This window comes from Etheostoma spectabile, unplaced genomic scaffold, assembly GCF_008692095.1.
Source record: "Etheostoma spectabile isolate EspeVRDwgs_2016 unplaced genomic scaffold, UIUC_Espe_1.0 scaffold465, whole genome shotgun sequence".
Lineage (NCBI taxonomy): Eukaryota > Metazoa > Chordata > Actinopteri > Perciformes > Percidae > Etheostoma > Etheostoma spectabile.
In genome coordinates this window covers 163,251-170,086 of record NW_022605616.1, presented here as the reverse complement: position 1 = coordinate 170,086, position 6,836 = coordinate 163,251, and the positions used below count along the sequence as shown (strand labels likewise).

The following is a 6,836-nucleotide window of genomic DNA, read 5'->3' as shown; positions in this document are numbered from 1 at the left end:
AGGAGGATAACACGGTGTAGACAGCATATATTGTTTTAATTTTTCTTGCTTCTGACAGCACATTTACAGATAACAGCTTTGTATTGTAATTGAGAAACTTGAGTGAAGATAATTAACTCTGAAGAGCCCCTCATGTTTTTTTAAGCCTCCATGTCCTCCTTTGCTACTAGCATCTGCTCGGAGGAGGGTTGGGGGTGGTGCATGATTACGGAAAACTTGCAATATGTAGATGCGCCGAATGTTGTCATTACCGTATTTTCCAACTATAATTTTCAGGACCAGCCAAACTGTGAAACAAAGTGCAACTTATTGTCCGGAATATACGGTACTTAGAATTCCTCAATGGGGAGACAGAAAATACGCACTATGACTTTAACTCAAAACAGCAAACATACTGTACTGTTATTCACCTCATCCTGTTAATAGTTAACTGTTAACCGACAATCAGTAGGGAGACATGTAACGGAGTGGAGATGAGTGGTACCCTGTGGGGTCTTCTGCTGTTGTAGCCCATCCGCCTCAAGGTTGTGCGTGTTGTGGCTTCACAAATGCTTTGCTGCATACCTCGGTTGTAACGAGTGGTTATTTCAGTCAAAGTTGCTCTTCTATCAGCTTGAACCAGTCGGCCCATTCTCCTCTGACCTCTAGCATCAACAAGGCATTTTCACCCACAGGACGGCCGCATACTGGATGTTTTTCTCTTTTCACACCATTCTTTGTGCGTGAAAATCCCAGTAACTGAGCAGATGGTGAAATACTCAGACCGGCCGGTCTGGCACCAACAACCATGCCACGCTCAAAATGGCTTAAATCACCTTTCTTTCCCATTCTGACATTCAGTTTGGAGTTCAGGAGATTGTCTTGACCAGGACCACACCCCTAAATGCATTGAAGCAACTGCCATGTGATTGGTTGATTAGATAATTGCATTAATGAGAATTTGAACAGGTGTTCCTAATAATTCTTTGGGTGAGTGTATATCTCAAGATCATTTAGAGTCTCTTCCATCAAACTGCCAACAACCACAATTTGGGGAGAGGAATTTATATTCTCCATCATTACATAGCTGGTGTGATCCGCTTAGGGAAGAGAGAAGTGGTAAGGAGAAGCAGTTTATCCAGGGTAAGTAGTCTTTTTGTCGTGTAGATGTACAGTTGTTTCATTGTTTCATTATTAGCGAATAAAAAATGTTTGTGTGACTGTGTGTACAATATGAAGAAGCAGATTTACAATTTAGTAAATAAAAAAGAAGCAGATGTTTTAGATGTGTTACAGACAAACCTCGACAACTATGAAGCAATAGAGTCTTTTGTGAACGCACACAATGTACACTGGAAGTTTCTGGTTAGTAGTGATTCCGTTTGTATTTTTATGAATACTTTCATGGGGTTGGGAATCATTTGTGAATAATACTTTTTGTGGTTCTTGTGTTTTCAGTACATAACTACAGCAATAAGCAGGGTGTATTTGGTTGATCTAGTACGCAGCTCCACAGAGCTGACAGACTCTAACCATGCTGCAAAAAGATTGAAGTAGGCCATTTTTTTCCTAAGTAGCTTTAATATATTTATTATAATTTTTTGTCACAATCTTAGTCATGGTAGTAAAAGGAACATTAGTTCAGAAGCAATAGTCAGTAACAGACTGACAGTAATTGGCCGATGGTCATAAAACAAGGAAACAGGCTGGACAGCAGAATTGGTAAAAAAAAAAAAAGGTTGGTTATACGAGTGCAGTTACATGTAAAGGGGACCGGACTGTGAATTTGGAACAGGTGTGGGGATTTGGTGACAGAAATGCTCATGAAAGTTTGATGTCCAGAAAATATGGTGTACGGGCCAATTCCCTCACTAGTATATTTTTATTGCATATGTGTCCCTCTAACCTTTGGATGAAGACATCCAATGAATACAATAGGAAACACATTGTTACTAAACATATGTCCTTCCGTCTCAGGCACATCAAAAGTGTCCCATCAGTTCCTGATGAGAGAAGAATAGCTGGATTTCTTGTACAATCAGAATAAGAACTGGCACTTGTTAATTTTTAGCATTTATTTTGTCATGGATTGAAATAGTTGTTGGACCCTGAAACCAATAAGACCTGATTATCTTAGCAGGGTCTGAAACGCTTAGATGGTTCAGACATTGTTGTGGTAAGGCTTGACATGGAAATAGAGTCCTGCTCTTTAAAACACAATTTTATTTACATTATTTAAAATATTAAGAGTGTCATTGTTTCATTTTGTGAGTATGACAAGGATCTCACTGTATCATTTGTGAAGGCCTTGACAGTGACTTGATGCCAACCTCAGGGAATATGTCAAGCAAACAGCCAAACATTTAATTTAGCGTGTGATAGGGACTTTGTAAGAATGCAGTGACGACAAGTCACAAGTGCAGTGATGGCAGGACACTGAAGATTATTTCGAGAACTTTATTTAAAAAATAAATAAATCACTTGGCGACCTTTATTGTACAGCACAGATATAAATTAACTAAGACAACAAAAAGAGATGCCTTTCTCTGGTACTCAGATGTAACAGGTGATTCAAAGACAGAAACCAGTAAACACCAATTGGTATTTTAAGTTTTTTTGTAAAAAATACAATTCAATAATTACACTAGGAAGTTAATGTTTGGGAGTTTCTGATTGTGAAAGCCTTGACATTGCTGAATAGCTTCCTAGGTGTTTGCAGCACAAGGTTCAGCACCTTGGAGAGCGCTGCAGTGCATTCATGAATGGGGATGGAGCTTGAGAAAACCTCAATGGGGCTTCAGTTAATGGACAAGCACACAACACGTGTGAATAAAAATAAAACAATAAATAACTATAAGCATGATCAAGTGTGATCAACGGTAGAAGAATGTTACTAGAAGGAACTTGAGCAAAGGAAGATTAAAACTCTTCTCTCAACTTAATTTGATACACAATGCTGTTGATGTCTTTAATATTTTATACACATTGTAAGTGTCTAAGTGAGAACATTATTAATCTCATGAAAAATTCTCACACAGTGAGTACTTCAAAATGAGGAGGACCTCCCTCAAAAGGACTGACTGGGTTGACATAAAATGGAAAGGAGGTTTTATGCAACACCCAGTGCAGCAGGATGGAAATAGCTGTGGGGTACTTGTCATCATGGTAAAAAAAAATATAGCAAGATATTAAAATATTTTTTGAATGATCTCCATTGATTCAGAATTTTGGATAAAAAATTTTTTTTCAGCATTTACAATCGCAACATTTTTATCAAAATTACGTCACATATGGGGTCATTGCTTAGATGGCTAAGGCGGTCAAGGAGACCTTTCCGAAAATTCCCAAAATAGCATTTGGTACAGCAAAGAGAGAGATGGAACAGCAGTGTAAACATTTCAGTCTGGAAATACTTAAAGCCTCAGGTTTAACCTTTTCTTAGTTATGTGATATTGTAGTACTACGGATCTAAAATATTCTTTTGTATATTAGTGTTTTACACAGAGAGCAACTGTGCAATGTGCATGACGACAAAACCACCCAGCCACGGACCTTCCATTACTGACTGGGTAAGTTACTGTATGAGTCTTTTAATTTTTTGTTTTAAAGTAAAACAGATAGATGACAGGAAGCAAAGGTTAGAAAGAGGGAGCATGACATGCAACAAAGGTGTCTGGTCAGAACCATCACTCACCGTGGCGTCCTATGAATGCAGACATAATAGTATGTATTTTAAGTAAAATTGGTTGTGTATTGAACTTTTATAGATTCAGTGTGACAGCTGTTGCCGGTGGTTTCATGGCCAGTGCCTACAGATGGACACAGCACAGCGTGACGCTGCAAAGACAGGTGACTGGGATTGTTGTCTGTGTCGGAAATAATGCCACATACAGTACATGTTGTGTCATACCCTAACAGTTTTGTAAATACAGAATGTGTGTCTCGATTTACAGAGCAAAGTATTTTAATAACATCTTCAGTTTCATGTAACTATTTCACTATTGAAATGTGTGAATGTCCTTTAAAAATTCTCAAAAGTTGTACCTTAAAAATGTTTGATTTTTACTTTGTGTGTTGTCAGATATGTCCTTAACTCAAATATCATTGCACGGAACGATGGACCAAAGTCTTTTTATTGCACCTCCAGTTTCATGTTTTTAGTCATCCAACAGCAGAAGTATAGGGTTTTAATTTGAAAAATCTCCAAAATTATACAGTAGAAATGTTTGGTTTTCAGTATGGGTGTAGTCAAAGATGCCCTATACTCAAATATGTCAGTCATTGCCTGGAACTATGGAGGAAAGCCTTTGTATTGCACCTCCAGTTTCACATTTTTTGTCATCTAACAGCAGAAGTATGAGATTTTGCTTCTAAAAATCTTCCAAATTCTACAGTAGAACTTTGTTTTTCAGTATGAGAGTAGAAGGTGATGCCCTGTACTCAAATATAACAGCCACTGCCTGGAACTATGGACTAATGTCTTTTTATTGCACCCCCAGTTTCATGTTTTTAGTTATTTAAAAATAGACGAAGGAGGTTTTACTTTGAGAAATCTCCAAAATGAGACAGTAAAAATGTTGTATTTTCAGTACTGGTGTAGTCGAAGATACCCTGTACTCATATATAGCAGTCACTGCCTGGAACTATGGAGCAAATTCCTTTTAGAGCTCCTCCAGTTTCCTATTTGAAGTCATTCAACGATAGACGAATGGAGATTTACTTTGAAAAATCTCCAAAATTGTACAGTAAAAATGTTTGCTTTTCAACATGAGTGTAGTGAAAGATGCCTTGTACTCAAATATACCAGTCATTGCCTGGAACTATGGACCAAAGTCTTTTTATTGCACCTCCAGTTTCATGTTTTTGGTCATCCAACAGCAGAAGTAAAGGATTTTAAATTGAAAAACCTTACAAAACATACGGTAAAAATGTTTGATTTTCAGTATGAGTGTAGTGAAAGATGCCTTGTACTGAAATATACAATCATTGCCTGGAACTATGGCGCAAACTCTTTTTAGAGCTCTTCCAGTTTCAAATTTTTAGACATTCAAAAATAGACGGATGGGGTTTTACTTAGGAAAATCTCCAAAATGATACAGTAAAAATGTTTGATTTTCAGTAAGGGTGTAGTAAAAGATGTCCTGTACTCAAATATATCAGTCATTGAATGGAACTATGGACCAAAGTCTTTTTGTTGCACTTTAAGTTTCAGATTTGATGTCGTTTTAGCCTAGAAATGAGGGACTTTTATTTCATAAAATCTCAAAATTGATCCCGTTTAATTGCTTGATTTTAAATATGGGTGTAGTCACTCCTGAAATAAATAGTTCTCTGGAATTATTAATTTTTAAGGTTATTAGCAAAGAATAACTCCAACAATACATTTCTTTCACAATTTACTGGAATTGTATTTGTTTTGTATAAGGGACAGACACAGATTACATATATTTTACTTGGTGGTGAATACAATGCATTAATCTTGTTTTTATATGTACTTTGTATTAACACCTTATTTTGAAAACCAGAAATAGGTGCATGTGTATCGTTCGCTACTCGATCTGGGCCGTTTGAATGCATTTCGTGTGTCGGCTGATTTGACCACGGAAATCTGAGTGTCAGCTGGCTTGACCGCTGTAATGATGGTGTATGGATGAAATAGAGGATGTGAGCTGCATATTGTCAGTAACTAACAAATGAAATAACTAAACAGAGTGAAAACATGCTGGTGTGCAGTCAGGAGAATGCGAGGGCTGAACTCATTATTAAAGATTAAATAACCTGGGAGGACCAGCCAAACCATATATATCAAGACACAAAGAAGCATATCCAAAGACATCAGCAAACGAATATTGTACCAAGTCCAGACAACGTGACAACAGAAGCTGAACACAGCAAACAACAAAATGTGATCAACATTAGGAAAAACAGTCATCAGAGAGAGAAGAGCCGGCAAAGACATTGCCAGTGCACCCAATGCACCCAGTGGACTGCTGGCTGTGTGTCACTCACATAGTGTTTGAGACAATGCATCTACCACCACGGTGTCCCAACCCTTAATAAGACAGATGTCCAGACTGTAAGACTGGAGCAACAGAGCCCAGAGACCCTTACTCAAAAAGTATACTTGAAGTTAATTTTCTTAAGTAAACTTCAATAAGTATATGTAGTAAGTATACTGATATCAATGCACTAGTGGTATATACTACTTGAATACTTCTTGGGACTAAATTGGCCCACTTTTTAGTATATAAAAGTATACTTTTATTTATACTTTAAGTGTAAGAGTAGTAAACTTTGAGTACACAAATAGTTAATATTTAACTTTTATTTTGTACTGCAACGATACTACAAGTGATCTTATACATATGCCCCTAGTTTACAAGCTATATACTTCTAGCACTTTTTAGTTTATGAAAGTATACTTTTATGTATACTTTAAGTGTAAGAATTAGTAAACTTTGAGTACACAAATAGTTTGTATTTAACTTTTGTTTTGTGCTGCAACTATACTACAAGTGAACTTATAGATATACTGCTAATTTACTAGTTACATACTTCAAGCCCACTTTTTAGTTTTAGTATACTCTCAGTAAACTCCTGGTTCAATATTTTTTATACGGCAAGTATACCTTTGCGTTTTTGTTTTTAAGTGAACTGAAGAACATACTGAACGTTTACTATTTATATATTATTTTTTGCACTTTAAACTAACTAAACACTTTTGCACTTTTCTATTTAGGTATTAGTTTTTATACTTGAAATATACCTTTAAATGTACTTTTAGTAGACTTCACGTTAACCCACATGTACACTACCAGTGGATATCATTGTCATATATATATATATATATACTGTAT

At 36.4% G+C, this 6,836-nt stretch overlaps 2 long non-coding RNA genes across 2 annotated transcripts in view; both read left to right on the top strand.

Annotated features, from left to right (window-relative positions):
* The first annotated feature begins 3,059 nt into the window (after positions 1-3,059).
* LOC116686764 (uncharacterized) lies at positions 3,060-4,380 on the top strand. Its single transcript, XR_004331347.1, has 4 exons — positions 3,060-3,144; positions 3,287-3,404; positions 3,472-3,548; positions 3,747-4,380. It is a non-coding gene; the product is annotated as an uncharacterized LOC116686764 (long non-coding RNA).
* Positions 4,381-6,614: 2,234 nt separating this feature from the next.
* The window catches only part of LOC116686776 (uncharacterized), a 19,396-nt gene continuing 19,174 nt past the window's right edge, over positions 6,615-6,836 (top strand). The window contains exon 1 of the long non-coding RNA XR_004331356.1: positions 6,615-6,628. This is a non-coding gene — a long non-coding RNA (uncharacterized LOC116686776). The remainder of the gene's footprint in view (positions 6,629-6,836) is intronic.